The sequence below is a fragment of the Carcharodon carcharias genome, chromosome 20 (assembly GCF_017639515.1).
Source record: "Carcharodon carcharias isolate sCarCar2 chromosome 20, sCarCar2.pri, whole genome shotgun sequence".
Classification (NCBI taxonomy): domain Eukaryota; kingdom Metazoa; phylum Chordata; class Chondrichthyes; order Lamniformes; family Lamnidae; genus Carcharodon; species Carcharodon carcharias.
The window spans coordinates 62,689,451-62,709,465 of record NC_054486.1 but is presented as its reverse complement, the minus strand read 5'-3'; the positions used below and the strand labels follow the sequence as shown (position 1 = coordinate 62,709,465).

At 38.8% G+C, this 20,015-nt stretch overlaps 1 protein-coding gene across 2 annotated transcripts in view; it reads left to right on the top strand.

Moving 5' to 3' along the window:
- fbxo34 (F-box protein 34) overlaps nucleotides 1–20,015 on the top strand; it is a 36,462-nt gene that overhangs the window by 843 nt on the left and 15,604 nt on the right. The gene's annotated exons all lie outside the window — the stretch shown is intronic.

The following is a 20,015-nucleotide window of genomic DNA, read 5'->3' as shown; positions in this document are numbered from 1 at the left end:
GTAGGCTTTATTGTTGCTACTATGATAACACTGCACCTCATTTTTGTTGAACTGGATGTTCTCAACTTAAGTTATGGTGAGGGAAACTGTAAGATCTTCCCTTATCAAACTATATTTGACAACATGTCCACTATATCCCATTTGTTGAGAAGTCATGTTCATGTATTACTGGAACTAAATGTGCCTTCGTGTAGTGGTGTTTAAAATTGAAAAACCTGTACAATTACTATGCAATTTTATAATTATGCATTTGTTAGTATGCTTCATAAAGTACTCTTGTTCCTTGTTTTTTGATTTCCTCCTCCTTTCTCTGATGGCAGGGTCTTGTGCAATTTATTTATTGATATCTTGCCCAACTAGCTGCCACTTTCATATGTTTGTACTTGTGCCTCTGGTTAGAGGTTTATGAATTCAAATCTTGCACAAGGACATGAGCATATAACCTAGGCTGTCATTCAAGTATAATACTGAAGGCGATCATTCAGATGAGATACTTAACAGAGGATGTTAGATCCCGTGGCACTATTCAAAAAAACAGTTTGCCAAGTGTCCTGGCCAGCATTCCTTAATTATCAATACCAAAGAAACAATTAAATGATCATTCATTCATTTTTGGATTTTGTTGATGAAGCATGGCGCTGCATGAATGTAACTGCTCTATTCAAGATAGGAGGGAGACAGAAAGCAGGAAATAGCTGAACATCTGTCATAAGGAAACTACTGGAATCTGTTATTAAGGAGGTTATAATGGGGCATTTAGAAAATCTCAGGCAGAGTCAACGTGGTTTTGTGAAAGGGAAATTGTGTTGGACTAATTTATTAGAGTTCTTTGAGGAAGTAACAAGCAACATGGATAAAGGGAACCTGTGGATGTTTTGTACTTAGATTTCCAGAAGGCATTTGACAAGATGCCACGTCAAAGGTTACCACACAAAATAAGAGCTCATGGTGTAGAGGGTAATGAATTAGAATGGAGAGAGGATTGGAAAGCTAATTGGGAGTAGAGAGTAGGTATAAATGGGTTGGCAAGGTCTAACGCGTGCCACAGGGATCACTACTGGGGCTTCCACTATTTACGATGTATAACAATGACTTGGAAGGTAGGACCTAAAGTATGTTTGCTAAATTTTCTGATGGCACAAAGGTAGGAAATTAAGTTGTGAAGAGGGCATGAGGAGTCTGCAAATGGATATAGATAGGTTATGTGAGTGCGCAAAAAATCAGCGGATGGAGTATAACGTTGGTAAATGTGAACTTGTCCCCTTTAGCGGGAAGAATAAAAAAGCAGCATATTATTTAAATGGTGAGAGATTGCAGAACTCTGGGGTACAAAGGGGTCTGGGTGCCCTGGTATATGAATTGCAAAAAGTTAGTATGCAGGTCCAGCAAGTGATTAGGGAGGCAAATGAAATCTTGTCGTTTATTGCATGGGGAATGGAATATAAAAGTAGGGCTGTTTTGCTACAGTTGTATAATGTATTGGTGAGACCATATCTGGGGTACTGTGTACAGTTTTAGTCTCCTTATTTAAGAAAGGATACAATTGCATCAGAAGCAGCTCAGAGAAGGTGCACTTGATTGATTCCCAAAATGAGGGGCTGATCCCATGAGGAAAAGTTGGGCCCGTATCCATTGGAGTTTTAAAAGAATGAGAGATCACCTTATTGAAACATAAAATCCAGAGGGGACATGACAGGGCAGATGCAGAAAGGATGTTTCCCCTTGTGGGACACTGGAACAAGGGACACAGTTTTAAAAATAAGGGGTCTCCCATTATTTCTCCCATGAGAAATTTTTCTCTTAAAGTGAGACTGTGGAACTCTCTTCCCCATAGAGCGGTGAAGATAGGGTCATTGAATATTTTTTAAGGCTGAGTTAGATCGATTCTTGATTGATAAGAGAGTCAAAGGGCATAGGGAGTAGTAAGTAAAGTGGAGTTAAGGCCACAATCAGATCAGCCATGATCTTATCGAATTGCAGAGAAGGCTCGAGGGACCGAATAGCCGCCTGTTGCCCCTAGTTCATATGAATGTGCATATTTGACTACGCAACAGTCACTGCTCCATATTAGTGCTGCAGCAACAACTTCAATCATTGTAATACAGATGGTAAGGTACTGCTACGTTCCGTGAAAACAAGACCCACCTCAAAAGAGAATTTTTTGCTGCTTCGCAAATGCATTACGCTACTGACATCAAATGTTGAACAGTGTTGCACAGCATCTATATCAGGAAGGTCTCAGTTGGTTGCTATTCTGCTATGGTAGTAGGTTTTGCATTACTGGTCAGTACATTGTATCCATGTGCAGAGAAGGCAGAACCTTAGCTTTGAATGTGACTTTTGAACCTTGCAAGCTCAATCTTTTCCCAATATTTGTGTTGTTGACAGTGATCTGAACTACATCTTATATAAGCAATCCAAGATACTGCGTAGCAGGAGCTTCGCATTACCTTAGATGTGACTCTTGCCAGTAGGAATATTTACTGTATTGACACCAGTGTGTTACAAAAAATTATATTTAATATAGCTCAGCGTAATGCTGATGAGGTTGAAAAACATTAATGTGACAATTCATCATTTCAGATTATTTTAATGGCTACCACCACAAGTGACAGTTTCTGAACCCTGGCTGTTGACAGCCCTTTTAAGCTCAGGCAGCTTCATTCTATTTGTTCTTGTGTTGCTATGTTGTGCTGTCTGGAGGGTACAGAAATGGCTGCTTTTAACATGTTGTATTTTAAAAAATATTTTGACATACCTTTAAAAATTGATGCCGCATGCTGAGCTTCCCACTCTCTCTTCTGGTTCCTCAGAGGAAGCAAACTAATGTTTTTAAAACTTGATCCTGTGAAAACATGTGAAATAGAATGTGGTGTAGAGTTGTTGTGTAGTATTGAATATCTTTTGGAAGTGAATTAAAATCTATTTCCATTAGTTTATATATTTATGATCATAATCTCATACATTGCTTGACAACATTTGGATCACTTGATGGAATTATTGTGCTGTTACAGTTCACTTATCTATTCTGTTATTTTAATAAGTTTATTTCCAAACTTGATGCAGAGTTGCAGCAAATATTCCTTCATGCATTATTTTGTAATATGTTGGTATATAGTCATTATTGTGTTCTATCACAGATTCAGAGTGCAGAAGAGGCCCTTTGGCCCGTTGAGTCTGCACTCACATGTGCGAAACACTTGACCTACCTACCTAATCCCATTTACCAGCACTTGGCCCATAGCCTTGAATGTTATAACGTGCCAAGTGCTCATCCAGGTACTTTTTAAAGGATGTGAGGCAACCCACCTCCACTACCCTCCCAGGCAGCGCATTCCAGACTGTCACCACCTTCTGGGTAAAAGGTTTTTCCTCACATCCCCCCACTAAACCTCCTGCCCCTCACCTTGAACTTGTGTCCCCTCATGACTGACCCTTCAACTAAGGGGAACAGCTGCTCCCTATCCACCCTGTCCATGCCCCTCATAATCTTGTACACCTCTATCAGGTCGCCCATCAGTCTTCTCTGCTCCAACGAAAACAACCCAATTCTATCCAACCTCTCTTCATAACTTAAATGTTTCATCTCAGGCAACATCCTGGTGAATCTCCCCTGCACCCCCTCCAGTGCAATCACATCCTTCCTATAATGTGGCGACCAGAACTGCACACAGTACTCCAGCTGTGGCCTCATCAAGGTTCTATTCAACTCCAACATGACCTCCCTACTTTTGTAATCTATGCCTCGATTGATAAAGGCAAGTGTCCCATATGCCTTTTTCACCACCCCACTAACATGCCTCTCTGCCTTCAGAGATCGATGGACACACACACGCCAAGGTCCCTTTGTTCCTCAGAACTTCCTAGTGTCACGCCATTCATTGAATACTTCCTTGTCAAATTACTCCTTCCGAAGTGTATCACCTCACACTCTTCAGGGTTAAATTCCATCTGCCACTTACCTGCCCATTTGACCATCCTGTCTATATCTTCCTGTAGCCAAGACACACAACCTCACTGTTAGCCACTCAGCCAATCTTTGTGTCATCTGCAAACTTACTAATTCTACCCCCCACATAGTCACCTATGTCGTTTATATAAATGACAAATAATAGCGGCCCCAACACAGATCCCTGTGGTACGCCAGTGGACACGGGCTTCCAGTCACTGAAGCAGCCTTCTGTCATCACCCTCTGTCTCCTATAACTAAGCCAATTTTGAATCCACCTTATCAAATTACCTTGTATCCCATGTGCATTTGCCTTCTTTATAAGTGTCCAATGTGGGACCTTGTCAAAGGCTTAAAAATCAAGTTTAAAATTAGCACTCAAGATTTTTCAGTAGTAAATATCTGAGAAGCCATCTGAATAATTTGAACAATTGTTTGCACCTGGTGGCCTCAATGGGAAATAATCTATTTTTGATAATTTCCTTTGTGGTCCTTTAGCAATAATATTGGGAGAAGAGCACTGTGTAGAAGTGTGTTTAAGGGTAGCATGTCTTAAAGCCATTCATTTTTGATTATTCATTATCTCTAACTGGTGCCATTGGATTTAACAATAGAGTAATGATGATCAGCCTAATAGTCCTTCTCTCATTTCTCCACACCACCTGGTCTTGTGTTTTCCTCTTAAGTTGCTCATAGGGGCCTCTCATTTTCAATTTCAACTTGCCTAACATCATCTTTACTTTGTCTCTCTAATCCTCCTTCAGCAAGTCTTAGAATTTGGCCAATCCAACCATTTTGCTTTTTCATGATATTCACCAAAGATCTTTTCTCTTCCATCATTTGCAAACAAAATGTAGTGTATGTTGTTTGGAAATCCTCAGATGCATTAGCCAAATTCATTGCATCAGTGTATTCATGGCATTACTTGTTTCACCATGCCCTGCCATGTGTATCCCATCAGTATAGTAATGTACATGTGAAATATTAGCAAGTAGATAATTGCATCATTTCCAAGCTGATGATTCAAAAGCTTTACAGAATATGCTAATAGTTTATTTTTCTAATATTGCATTTGAGTTTGTCCTGCCTGGGTGAAGCAAGATGGGGGTGGTGGAATTTAGCTTGCTGTGAGTGGAAACGTGCAAGAGCACTTATCTATTGTAATTCAGAATTTGTGCAATTATTCAGCTCCATCAGGAAAGCCTGTATTTCATTTTTCAATGAATTCTTCCTGAGGAATTAAACCACAAACTAGTAATTATATTCACAATTTTGGCAGTTTAAATGCATTCTTTAAAATTGCCTTGTTTATAATAGGACAGGGCATATTTGCAAATAAAAAAATCACAAACTCTCAAAAATTACAACACATTTTATTTTACTGTAATGTTTTACCTTTATCTGCTGAAAATGATGATTCATCCTTCGACTGTGGCCAGTTCTTTAGCACTTCACCCCAATTGACCAATCTTCATTCATGTGCCTGGACAATGATTGTCATTGGGATGTTTGATTGTGGAGGTTGTATAACTGAAGTTTGCATGGTAGCCACATTTCATTGATTTCATTGATTCTTTCTTTTTTTCACACCTTTGTTTAGCATAGGACAATGAGGCCATCATTGTGAACTCACTCTTGGTCTAGGAGATAACAAGTAACTCAGCAAAGACCAGTGATGAAACTTGGGATGTTCCTGATCTTTAGGGTTCAGTTTCAACACCATGAGTTATATTTATCCATTGATCCACTGGGGCAATATGTAATAGCTGGAACATACTGAAATTAGTCACTTAATTTATTGCATTTAAAAAAAAATGTTCCTAAAGTGTGGGTGATGTTGGCAAGGCCACATTTTATTGCCCATTTCTAGCTATCCTGAAAATGTGATGCTGAACTTCAGTCCTTATGGCGATGATGCTGGTAAGAAATTCTAGGGTTTTCACCCAGTGATGGTGAAGAACAGGATTATTTCCCATTGGGCCATCCTATATTATTGTTTTTACAACTTGGTGATCTGTTGGGGCATTTCGGGAGGTATGGTGCCTGGAGTTGTTTGTAGGTCAGAGCATATTGGGGTAGCATGATCCCTTCCCTAAAGGATATCAATGAACCATTTAGATTTTTATCACAATCTCACAGCTTTCATAGTCATTTGTTTTCCTAGTCCAGGCCCAAATTAACAGATTCGTTAACATCAGTTTCACAATTTGTTAATGTGGGATTTTAACTTGCAACCTCTGCATTTCAAGTCCAGTATCATAATCATTTATAAAACTTAGTTTTGGCTATGACACTTGCACATTTCTTTCTACTTGCAGATCATAATAAGTTACATGTTGCAAGCTAACAATATTGTCATGAAATCCATTGATCTTTGTGTCCCTGGATGCTAAATTAGAAGTCTGTGGAGACTGTAACGTTTAAGGTACAGGATGTTCCAATGCTTGTTACATTGGTTTCAGCCTAGTAACAAGGGTGGGACCCTCTGGGAGTGTTTTGATAGGTCTGCAGCTCAGTTGAAGGGCCAGTGAACAACCCTTCTTGAGGCAGTCAGTCTTAGGGAGTCTGCCAGCTAACAAATCTCTCAAAATCAAAAGGGATAGAAACAGGTCCCAATTAAGTTTGAAGAAAGGAGCAAAGAAACAGATTTGAACTTGAAGAAAGAGCTACAGGGAGCAGACTTTAAATAAAGAGGGCCGGTGGAGCAAAGGTGCCCTTTTGGAGCAGTGGTGTTCTGCTTGGCATGGCCATAGATCTGAAAGTATGCTTGTGTTATGCCCACAGCCGGTGTTCATTGCTGCGCAAACCAAATCCCAGAGGGAAACTTGGCTTACAGACCACAACTCTTTTTTGTATTCTAATAACGAGAAGACGATGTACCAATCTCAGCAGTAAGAAGTCCAGTAACTTGGGGTTTTTAAAATTAAAGTTTTTATTAACAAAAATACTTAAGCACACAAGATTACAGTTACACAATTAAAGTTAGTTTTACAAAACATTCCCCCTTGATCAAACCCACAAGTAAACACTTCCAGGTCACAATCCCTTATAGAAATTTAAATATGGAATCCAGTAATATCACACATGGCAGACTGCTGCAGCTTCAGTAAAGGTGTACCACCTTACCTGCACCCTCTTCCGCTTTGCCACGGAATTCACTTCAGAATAAAACTGCTTGCTGCAGCCCAAGACTTGTCAACAACTCCAGCTTAATGGCTCAACAGCTATCGAGCTCAATAGCTGTCTCGAGCTCTCTCTACCTTAGCTATCGACAGTAGCTGTAATATACCTTTTCTCCCTTTCAGTTCAGTCCCATTGTTCTCGCACCCCTTTGAAACTCAAACCCTTTCATGTTTCCATATTGTCTTTGTTTTTGAGTCAAAAAAATATAATACCCCATGACTATTTACCTTCAATAAGCAAACATTTTCCTTGTTGCCTCTGATTCCCCTTTGAAATTCAAACAACCTCTCAACTTATCTAAAAATGCAAATATTAGATCTAACCTATTTACTTGTACCTCAAACTTAACACCTTTAACCTACCTTTTCATGTTACCACATCAGAAAACTCAAAGCAAATTAGTTGACCATGATTTACCGTTAATAAATTTATGCTGGCTTTTTAAAATAATTCCACTCTTGAACAAGTGACTATTAATTTTGTCCTGAATTATCATTTCAAAAATCTTTCCCACCACTGAGGTTAAACTGGATGACCTGTAGTTGTGGTCTTATACCCTTCCTCAAAAAAGGTGCAAAGCTAACAATTCTTCAGTTCTCTGGCACCAACCTGTAGGAAGGATTGGAAGATTACGATAGCCTCTGCAATTTTGACCCTTACTACTTTCGGTATCCATGGCTTTTTTTCTGTTGCTTTGGCTTTGTTTTTCTTTGTTAAAGGTACTATATAAATATAAGTTGGTTTGCTTTTGAATTTCCTTATAGAAGCTTAACTCTCGCAAAGTGCACAGAATTTGGGCTTGATTGCATTTCTATCCTTTAATTTTGCACGTTAAACTATTCAGTGCATTAAATAGTGCTGCAATCCATTGTCAAAAGTATCTGTATTCTGTTAATAATTCTTCATGTAAATTTTAGCCCATCTGGTAGAGAGAACTTTGTGTTTTCTTGAAAAAAATGTTGTAAATTTTATTCTAAAGTGGGGAACATTAATGTCAACTACAAGTATTCCCAAATTAGGCACAGCATAGTTCGAAACATAGTAAAGTTTTCTCTACACTGCCCAACAGTATGATTGGGAAGCTCAGAAATGCATTTCCATTACCCTAAATGTTGCATCCTGCGCCTTTTCTGAGTGAAATTAATGGTTTAGTGCTGAATTGAGAGCAGTTTTGTGCTGTGGGCCCATACACAATTGGAATTCATATAAATATTTTCAGCATCTACTGTTCCTTGTTTATTGTTTACAAAATTAGGTCATATGAATTCCCATTGTGTATGGTACAGCTCAAAATCTTATTTCACTTGAGATCTTCACTTGCACTTTCTGATGGTTGTGTTCATCTCATCATATTGACCTGGTGAAAGGCGAATGTTAAGCCGACCATAAAGCCCAGATCCTTCAATGGCTTGCTTTTAACAATGATTGAATTAAAATTGAACTAAAATCTCTCTTTGGACAAAATAATATCTAGGATTGAACTTCAAGATTTTAACCCAATTAAGGGTTTTAAATTATATTTAGTAACTGTCCAAGTAACATCACTAGGAAAAGTTGATGGGGAAATGATGCATCGAACTGTAACCAAGATTTGTCCAAATGCTGGTACAAGTGCACTGAAAATTTATTTTGATCCATGGTAGTTCTAGGTTGATATTTGAAGAAAGAAGCTGTGAGTAGTAATCAGAATATTAGTACCCTTTCGGAAAAGAGAGGTCTATTAGATGTGAGGATTTTCAAAAGAGACTGGTTGAAAATTAGTGCATGATCTAAAAGGGACTGTGGTAGCATGAATAGAACTGTTTAATGGGCGGAAAGCAGGGAGTAATGTTTTTTGGACTGTAGGAATGTAAACAATACCGTCCTCCAGAAATTAGTGTTCAAACCAGCGCTCTTCTCAATGGCCTGGATTTTGTGGTCAGTGGCAAAGCAAGGATGCCGCCACTGACCCCAAAGAAAGCTGCCCTTAAAGATCTGGCGACCTCTGTGGCATGTTTTTCCTCTTTTCCGATGGCATTTAAAATCTGGCACCGAGTCGAGGGGATGTCTTGTATGCAGCAACGGTGATATCAGCAAGGAGGTAGGCAGTCAATCACATTGAAATATTTATATACAAATACAAAAATCTTCAACGCCCGTCACTTTTAATTTAGTTTTCAGATAGTAAAATAAGTTAATATGACTGGATTATGAAAGAAACTAAACTAAAGATAAACTTATTTTAAAAAAAACATTTTTGAACATATTTGGAGCTTTTAATCCTTGTGGCGAAATTTGATATTCTACAAATATAAAGTTCGCTTTTCAGGGACAGAGTGTGTGTTCAGCAGCAATTATGAAGTTAATACAAAACACAGTTACATCTAATTCAACAAGGTCCAACTTGTTCAAGGGTTTGTTCAACAAAATTAACAGCATTAGAGTGTAAGCTCTCACCAATTCAATTGATTTGCATTGGTTGTAGCCTGGGCTGGCCTAAATGGCACACCCTCTCGAGGAGTACAGAATCCCTGACAGTGATCTTTGGATTTCTGTGTCCACGCTTGTGTGTATTCTAGAAGATGTCAGTTTTAGTAGTGATGGCAAACACCAACAGTTTTGCAGTCATTACTACTGCAAAATGCAGGCCAATATTTATAAGTGATCTGGAGAAGCCTATAGAAACACACTTGACATTTGAAGGCAGTAAGAAATAGGGAGATGAAGGGTCTATGCTGGAAACGTTAACTTGTCTATTCTCCCAGTGGAGATGACAAACCTGCTGAATGTTTTCAGCATCTCCTGTTCCTTGTTTATTGTTCACAAAAATGTAATTTAAATAATTTTGAAAGCACTAACCAACTTCAAGTAGACTCAGATTGATATCAGATGAGATTTAACAGCAACTTATATTGTTCCTTTATTGTAATAAAGCATCCCATGGCACTTTTCAGGAGCGTTATAAAATAAAGTATGGCAACAAACCACATATGGAGATTTTAGGTCTGATGACCAAAAGCTTGGTCATAGAGGTAGGTTTTAAATAGTGTCTTAAAGGAGAAAGCAAGGTAGAGGCAGTGAAGTGTAAAGAGGTTTTTCCAAGGCAACTAAAGGCGTGGCCACCAATGGTAGAGCAATTAAAATCAGTGATGCGCAAGAGGTATAAGATTTAATTTGGAGAAATATGAATTGATATTGTCATGTATGCCTACTGTCAGAGGAAGGCCTGTGCTTGAGCTGAATCCAGAGTTGTGAGGTCGGTAAAGAAATTGGAGGGTCCCTTAGCCAAAAGCTAATGGAAGGAACCCCCATGAAATCTTGTACCTTGGCATATAGCTGGAACACTGAGGAGAAACCAGAGTGAATTCCAGAGAGCTTTTTGAGTTGGTCCCAGCAAAAGTGAACGAAGCTTAAAGATTTTGTAAGATAAGGAAACTCTTGAGTTAAAATGTAAGTTGGAGTTTATCGCATAAGTTTTTATAAGCTATAGTGTTGTTAATTTATTTGTTTTGTTTAATTTATTTCTGTATACAGTAAAGTTTGTTTTTGTTTAAAAATGTAAAGTCTTGAGGTGTAGTTCTGTCAGTTAATTGCTGGGTGTTTGGATTTCTTTAAATGGTCTTTAACAGGATCGTAACAATTCATTTTGGGAGAAAGAATAGGAAAAGTCATATGCAATAAAATATCAAAAACTTGAATCAGATTCACAAATCTTGAAAAGTGAGAGCATAAGTTAACATTTTATTAAAAAAGATTGGGGTCCCAAGTTGTATAAACAGAGGTATAGAATAGAAAAGCAAAAACGTAATAGTAAATCTATAAATGTCACCAGTTTAGAATAGTGCCCAGTGTTGTGCAGCTTACTTCAGGAAGACTATCCATACCATGACAAGAGTACTGAGAGATTTGTTATGATGATACCAGGGATAAAACCCCTTAATTGTGAAGAACGATTAGAGAAACTGGGCCTTTTCTGTTAGAATATAGAATGTTGAGAAGATCTGATAGAGGTGTTCAAAATTATGAAAGGTTTAGATAAGGATAAGTTGGAGAATTGTCTTTAAATGTGAAGTGTTGTCAAGGTATTGAATATCCTAAGTGAAATTATGATGGAAGCAGAAAACATATTGGTTTTTAAAAATTAACAAGTATTTGAAGAAGGGTGAAAGTTCTGGAAAAAGAGCAGGGGAATGGAACTAATTAGATGGCCCTTTCAGAAAGTTGGCACAGGCTGAACGGCTGCCTTTTGTCCTTTAAAATTCCATGATTCTCAGCCCAGTTTTGGTATGTTTTCAATGATCCTCTTAATATGGATTTGGCTGTTAAATTAAGCATTTAACTTAGCATCTCCCTGTGCAGTATCATCAATTAATTGTTGGACCCAGGCCTAACCTCCTGAGGTTTCTTGTTCAACCAATCCATATTTCTGTTCCTGCCTATTTGTACCTGTCAAGAGTAATTGTACCAAGAAAATTTTGGCAAGTTGTAAAATGAGCCCAAGATTTGTTCTTATGTGGAGGGACTTGACTGCAAATATTTAACAACTTGATGTTGCACAAAAAAAAAATTGTTTCAAAGAATTTGACCTGGATCCTGAACCCTAGATGTTAATGCACTAAATACATCAGGTACAGGGGCTGATATGGTAGTTTTTTCAAGACGAGACTTGAAACTTCTATTAGCTTTTATGTTGATGTGAACTAAATCTTACCAGAGGACTACATAACTTTCCTTTCCATCATTTCCATCCAAATTGAGAACTTTGTTTTAGTCAAGGGTTGTCTCTGGAGTCCTGTCTGAACCATAAACTTTGATCTAAACCTGGCATAAGTTCAATTCTGGAATGGTCTTCACATTTGAAGGTCCTCATATACTTGGCATGTCATTAACAAAGAAATCTCACTTAGCTGGGTTTAATGCTTGTATTTTGCAACAGATGATTACGTGAGTAAGTCTAGTTTTGGGGGACCTTTAATTTACATAATGCAAGAAAAGTCAAGGAACATGGGAAGCTTGTTAACTGGCAACTAAGGTGTTGGGTTGGCGTCATCATACCATTTTTACTAATGCTGCCCAGTTTGTGATTCTAGGTGCTTAGTAATATAAGAAATCATCGGTCATGTTGTTCTTCTGTTCGATACATCAGTCAATTTATGATTTCAGAAAGGAAGCAATGGCAAACTGATGAAAGAGATGTGAAATTGAGTAAACTGAATAGAAACTGCAGGCAGATTTTGGTTTATGTGCATTACGGGACCTTTGTAAGGTTGCTTTTGTGTGGTGGAGGGGAACGATGACAATGACACTGAAGCTGCTGATTGAGATCAAATCGGTTTTACTGGTATTTTGAGGAATTCTCAGTTTGAGGGGGCGAGAAAGGGAATTAAAGGTTTTGGAGCCATATGTCACATCTGTCCCCATTGTAGGTGCTGTTTTGCTTGCTATCTGGTCGATCTGATATAGTTTTACATATCTTACTTATAAAAGACGCATTACATTTAATTTGGATTTGAAGTAAATTGTTTAATTACACTGGCTCCTCGTCCCTTCAAAATTCTTAATGGATCCCTTTGTGGCGCTGTAATGTACGTCCAACATTCCTTAACATTTTTCACTCCCCAAATACTACTGGTAGTCCCATTTCATCATAAGAGACTTGACCCTATTTTCAGGAGCTCCCACCCTGTGCCCCTTGCCTTGTTCCCTCTCTCCCTATCTTTAAACATGTATTCAGAACTTATTTATTTAACCATGCCTTTTCTGTATGGTAGAGGGCAAACTATATGGACCTTGGTTTTTTTTTTATCCAGCAGTCCCTATGTTCCCCTTCTAACTTGCCCACTGGTGCTTACTGTCTTTTTTATGCCTTGTGAAATTCTTTGTAACTTTTCTTTTTACTTTAAAGACATTAAGCTTGTAATTGTAACCTAAATTTAGGTTTGTTGTTTGTGGCAAAAATTGACCTAAGAATATAAGTTTCAGTCTTGCATTTTTATCCCTGTACTGCTTTCCTGATTTGCTTTTGAAGTTCGATTATATGTGCTATTAGCCCTCCAGTATTTGGTGCATAGTCATTTCTTCTGTGTGTACATGATCATTGCTAACTTGCTATAAGGTGCATTATAGCCAAACTTGTTCCTGCCCCAACTATTGCCTGCTTTCCAGCACATGTTATTGAGGCATAGTCATGTAAGGAAATTCTGGCAGGTTTTCCACCGCCTTCCCAATTTTGAGGGTGGAAGCTATTTGCTGTACCTTTAGGAATGACCCTGGATGAGATTATACGAGCAGAAATCAGGTGTGTGTTTGGTTTATACTGTACCAGGTTAGTGTATTTACCCACTGAGCCACAAGGGAGAGCTATGATCTTATTGAATGGCAGAGCAGGCCTGAGGGGCTAAATAGCCCACTCCTGTTCCTATTTCTTATGTTCTTGTACTAGTGTACTCTAACCAAGGTTCCATAATTAACTAGTTTTATCTCCTGGATGTCATTGCTCACAAATTAAAATTGAAAGATTAACAATACAGATAGAGTGCTCTTAACTCCCTATGAGTAAGTAAAGAAATAAATTAATCAGGGTGCAGCAAGCGCATGAGAAGATCACCGCCTACAAGTTTGCCTCCAAGTTGCACACCGCCCTGACTATGAAATACATTGCTTTCATTCATTGTAGCTGGCTCAGAAATTGGAAGCACCATGGGAGTATCTTTACCACCTGGATTGCAGCGGCTCAAAAAGGCAGTTGACCACCACCACCTCGAGGACAATTGGGGATCGACATTAAAAACTGGCGGTGTCGGAGACACCCAAATCCCATTAATGAATTTAAAAAGCCACCTTGCATAATACTGATTCACAAATGAATAAATCTGTGCAAATAGATTACTGTAGTTTTGTGTCTGTCACTAATGTTACTGAGACAATATCACATTACATTTAAATGGAGTATAGGTATAATATGTCACATTTGAAATAATCATAGTTGTATAAAATATATGCAATAATATTCTGTAAAGATACAAAATTTGTAAAATACATCAGTTTATTATAAAGAGTACAGTTATGCATCAGTACATTGAATTTGTTGTGCAATAGATGACCACCAATGTTTGGAACTAGAGTTGCAAATGGGCCAAACCAGCTAGATATAGCACGTTCCCTGCCCTGAAAGGCATTAGTGAACCAGTTAGCTTTTTGCAATAATCCGTTGGCTTTCATTACTTTTCCTGCTGTCAACCGATGATTTACCATATTCTTTAAATGATTTGCCGTGGTGGGATTTCAACTTGCACTTATCCACTGACAATGATTTGTCAGAATAATTTTGCTGTCTCTTGAGTCATGAATGCTAGTAGGTTGGTAGAAGTTTTCGTGATTTTCTATTTACTAGATTAGGTGTAGTAGTCACCAAGCTGTGATAATCTACGTGAAGCCTATTGTAATATAAAGCTTGTGTCTTGCCCAGTTCTCACATGGGAAGAAGATTTGAAAACTTAAGTGATTTTTGCAATTTATGGAATGTGTCCAAGGTCTCTGCGCAGCCACCCAACATCAGTGGGGTCGCCAAGATGATGCAGGCTGCAGCTATAGTGCAGTCCAAACAATGACTCACATTGTCGAGGAATGTCCACTGACTAAACTTGAAGGTGGGCTTAAAGAACTCCATCTAGCCACAGACAAGGCTATTGCTTGGCTCTGTGACTGCACACATGCTAAGTAAATAAATAAACTGCATTTTGAATTAACACTGAAGTGTACAAGTTATGTGAATTTTGCTGTACTGGTTTAAAGTGTATTTTTGAGTGTTCCTGATTCATTAGCGAATTTATCCATGCAATATCTGAGCCATGCAGACCAGAAAGATCCCAGCTTCTTTGTTAAATCAGTTATTTCATTTTAATCCATTCATGGGATGTGGGCATCACTCTCGAGGCCAGCATTTATTGCCCATCCCTAATTGTCTTTGAGAAAATGGTGGTGAGCTACCTTATTCACAACTGAGTGGCTTGCTAGACCATTTTAGGGGCAGTTAAATCACTCATGTCGCTATGGATATAGAACCTTAGAAAAGTTATGGTGCAGAAAGAGGCCATTCAGCCCATTATGTCTGCACCAACCAAAAAGAGAGAGGAAAAAAAAACTACCCAATTAATTTAATCCCACTTCCCAGCACCTGGTCTGTAGCCTTGCAGGTTACAGTACTTCAGATGCAGATCCAGGTAACTTTTCAATGAGTTGAGCATTTCGGCTTCAACCACCAACTTGGGCAGTGAATTCCAGACACCCACCACTCTCTGGATGAAAAAGTTTTTCCTCATGTCCCTTGTAATCCTCCTGCCAAGCACCTTAAATCTATGCCCACTAGTAGTTGACCTCTTAGCTAGGGGAAACAAGTCTTTCCTGTCTACCCTATCTAGACCCCTCATAATTTTGTACACCTCAATTAGGTCACCTCTCAGCCTCCTCTGTTCAAAGGAAAGCAACGCAAACCTATCCAATCTTTTTTCATAGCTGAAATTTTCAAGCCCTGGCAACATTCTTGTAAATCTCCTCTGCACTCTCTCCAGAGCAATTATGTCCTTCCTGTAATGTGGTGACCAGAACTGTACACAAAATTCCAGCTGTGGCCTAACCAGCATTTTATACAGTTCCATCACTACATCCCTGCTTTTGTATTCAATACCTTATCCAATAAAGGAAAGCATTCCATATGCTTTCCACCTTATCCACCTGTCCTGCTACCTTCAGGGACCTGTGGGCATGCACTCCAAGGTGTCTCATTTCCTCAACCCCTGTCAATTTCCTCCTGTTAATTGAGTATTCCCTTGCTTTGTTTGCCCTCCCCAAATGCAATGCCTCACACTTTTCCAGATTAAATTCCATTTGCCACTTTTTCACCCACTCAACCAAACCATTGATGTCATTTTGAAGAAACAGCTAGTCTCTTCACTTTCAAGTACACAGCCAATTTTTGTGACATTTGCAAATTTCCCAATTAGGCCTCTCATATTGAAGCCCAAATCATTAATACATACAACAAACAGCAAGGGCCCCAACACTCAGCCCTGTGGAATGCCACTGGAAAAAGCTTTCCATTTGCAAAAAACATCCATTACCCATTATCCTTTATTTCTTGTCGCTGAGCCAAATTTGGATCCAACTCGCCACCTTCCCCTGGGATCTCACTGACCAGTCTGCCATGTGGGACCTTGTCAAATGCCTTACTAAAATTCATGTAGAAAATATCCACTGCACTACCCTCACCAATCCTTGTTACTTTCTCAAAAACCCTACTAAGTTAGTGTAATACATGATCTTCCTCCAGCAAAATCATGCTAACTATCCTTGATCAATCCATGCCTTTCTAAGTGACAGTTTATCCTGTCTCTCAGAATTGATTCCGATAATTTTCCCACCACCAAAGTCAGATTGACCAACCTATAATTTTCTGGCCTATCCCTCACACCTTTTTTTAAATAATGGTACAACATTCACAGACCTCCAATCTTCTGGTACCTCACCTGTATCTATTGAGGATAGGAAAATGATCATCAGAGCATCCACTGTTGCTTCCCAGGCGTTCCTCCCTGGGATGGATGGGATATAATCCATCCGGCCCTGGTGATTTATCCACCTTCAGGGAATGCCAGTCCCACCACTGCTTTCCCACTCATTATGCTTACTGTATCTAATATTTCACACTCCTTTTTAATTAGAATGTCTGCATCATCCTTAAAGTACTCTTGAGAATCCTGCCCTCATCTTCAGCATCAATGCATAAGTTACCATGTACATCTCTGATAGACCCTACTCTTTTTATAGTTATTCTCTTGTTCTTAATGTAAAGCATCTTTTGATTTTCTTTGATTTTATCTGCAATATTTTTTAGCTGCTCTCTTTGCTTTCCTAATCACCTTTTTACTTCACTCCTATACTTTCTATAACCCTCAAGGCTTTTTATAGTATTACGTTTTTCATGACTGTTGTAAGTTTTTTTTTCTGCTTTATTTTACTTTGTAAGCTTCTAGATAACCAGGGGGCTCTAGATTTGGCAGTACCCCATTTTTGTTTGTGGGGACATGTCTACACTATGCCCATAGAATCTTGCTTTCGAATGCCTCCCACTGATTTGACACCGCTTTCCCTTGTAGTAGCTGTACCCAGTCCACTTTCGCCAGTGCATCTGTCAGCTTTGTAAAATTTGTCTTCCCCCGATTTAGACCTTTTACTCCGGTTCTATCTTTGTCCTTTTCCATAATGTTGCTATATTTTACTGTATTATGGCCACTATCTCCAGAATGGTCCCCCACAGCTGTTTCATTCACTTGCCCAGCTTCATTTCCTAAGACTAAATCTAGAATTGCACCCCCTCTCGTTGTGCTTGTTATGTGCTGGCTAAAGAAGTTCTCCAGAATGCAGTTGAAGAAATTTGTGCACTGTGCTAGTGAGTACAAATAGAAATAGGAGAATTGAGTGATTAAACATGTGGCTGGAAAGCTAGTGTAGGAAGGATGGCATCAGATTTCTGAGGCATTGGGACTGGTGGGGAAGGTGGACTCTGTACAATCTGGGCAGTCTACACCGGAACAGGACTGGGACGAGTATCCTCACAGGGAGATTTGCTAGTGTTAAAAGCAAAAATTTGCTAGTGGTGCTGGGTGGGGGTTTAGACTAGCTTGGTGGGGTTGGGGGGGGATGGAAACCTGAAGGCAAATTCATAGCAGGGAACGTGAGTTGGAGAATTAGTGAGTGACTCTGAAAGACAAGAACACAGGTTAAAAAGTACAGCACAAAAAATTGGCAGTGTTAAAAGGTATATATGTAAATGCAAGGAGTATAGCAAATTAAAGCCAATGAGCTGAGGGCACAGATAGACACATGGCAGTATTCCATTGCTATAACGGAAACTTGGCTTAAAGAGGGGCAAAATGGCAGCTCAATATCTCTGGATAGAGTTTTCAGGCGAGATAGGGGGATAAAAAAGGTGCGGGTGTAGCATTATTGGTTAAAGAATCAATTACAGTAGTGAGGAGGGATGACATACTAAATGAAACATCAAATGAGGTCGTATGGGTTGAGCTCAAATAAGAAAGGAGCAGCCACACTGCTAGGAGTGTACAATAGACCCCAAATAGTGGAAGGGCAAATATGTAGACAAATTTCTGGGTGCAGAAACAATAAGGCAGTAATAGTTGGGGACGTCAACTATCCTAATATCAATTGCAATATGAACAATTACATTATGTATATGTCAGATTGGGTGAACATGGGAGATTTCCTTCCCTAAAGCACACTAAGGCACCAGGTGGTTATTTTTGACAATATGGGAGTTACAAGATCACCATTATTGATACTAACCCTTTATGCTAAGTTTATTTATTAATTGAATTTAAATTCCCTAGCTTCTGTGTTGGTATTGGAACTTGTGTCTCCAGATTATTGGTCCAGGCCTCTTGAATTACTAAGTCCAGTAACATAACCACAATGCCACCAGCCAAGGCAAGTGTTCGGGGTGGGGGGTTGCTACAGATGTCTTCAGTACTCCTGGGTTAAGAAGGGGAAGATAAGTAAGTTTTCCAGCAAACTTTGATGAAAATCCATTTATAAAGTTGCAAGATGAGGACAGCACCAAACTTCATTGATTGTGATGCCCCTTCCATCTGGCTTTCTCACTTTCTACCCACCCCACCTTCCCTTTCTGCTCCATCTCTCTCCCTGCACTTCCCCTGCTTACTGCCAGTTCTCCTTTCCACTCAATTTTCCTTCTTCCCACTTTACCGAACCCCTTCCCGTCATCGCATACTATCTCCCCAGCCCCCATTCATTGCCATCTCTTTCCATTTTTTCCCTCTCCTCCTCCCTGTCTCCCACTTTGTGAAAGCATTAAATAACAATTAATTGGTTAAATTTAGTCAAGTTACAATGAAATGCATTGTTGTTTAAACTCTTAGATTGGATATAAATTTCACTTGTTCAGCATTGGAAAGTTAAAGTTGGATTTAGTCTTTGTTGGTAGTCTTGAGTAACTTCAAAAATTTATTTTCTAATAATGACAGCTGATACCCCTATAACAGTGTACCTGAGATTGATAACACAGTGGAGAGAACAGGTCAGTTTCTACATTCTGCTGTCCTAGAGGTGCACCACTTCTATCTTGAGTACTGTTTGTAAGTGTGATGTAACAATTATTGTTCATATTATTAATATTCAGAGATCAATAATGAGATATTAAGTTTGTCCTTTTTATTTTATATCATCGAAAGAAAGCTTAATGCTGATACAGTATCTTAAGTTCCCCAAAGCACCTCTTGTAGAATGAATTACATTGAAGAGTTTTCACCTGTGTGAAGTGAAGTCAGTAAACACTTTCTGATGCTGATAATGCAGCTGTATTATAATGAGGCTCTGTGAAGAATTGGCCTGCTGGAGTTTGGACATAAAATTGGTCGAAATTAGGCCAACAGTAGTCGATTAGTATTTTTCATATACCTTTTTTAAAAAAATGAACTTTCCACTTATTCAGTTAGACCTTTTGTAGCTCTGAAAGAAATCCAGATGTTTAATGTTTAAAGATGGATGTCTGGAATAAAAACAAAACTGTAGAAATTTTAATGTATAAAGATAAGATTCTGGTTTGTGGTGAAGCGTACACTATCAAAATGCTGATCTGTCTTTCCTCTGGAGATGCTGATTTGCCTGATGTGCATTTTCTGGAATTTTGGTTTAATCCTTAGTCTGGGTAATAATCAAATTAACATCCCCATAATTCTTTTTATATTCTGCCACAAATTGATCAATATCTCATTGATCTGGCATAATTCATTGGTTGAGTACGAAACTGACATTAGTTACACCTTGAGATAATTAGTTACACCTCACTGGTCTTGTTGCCACTAAGGAG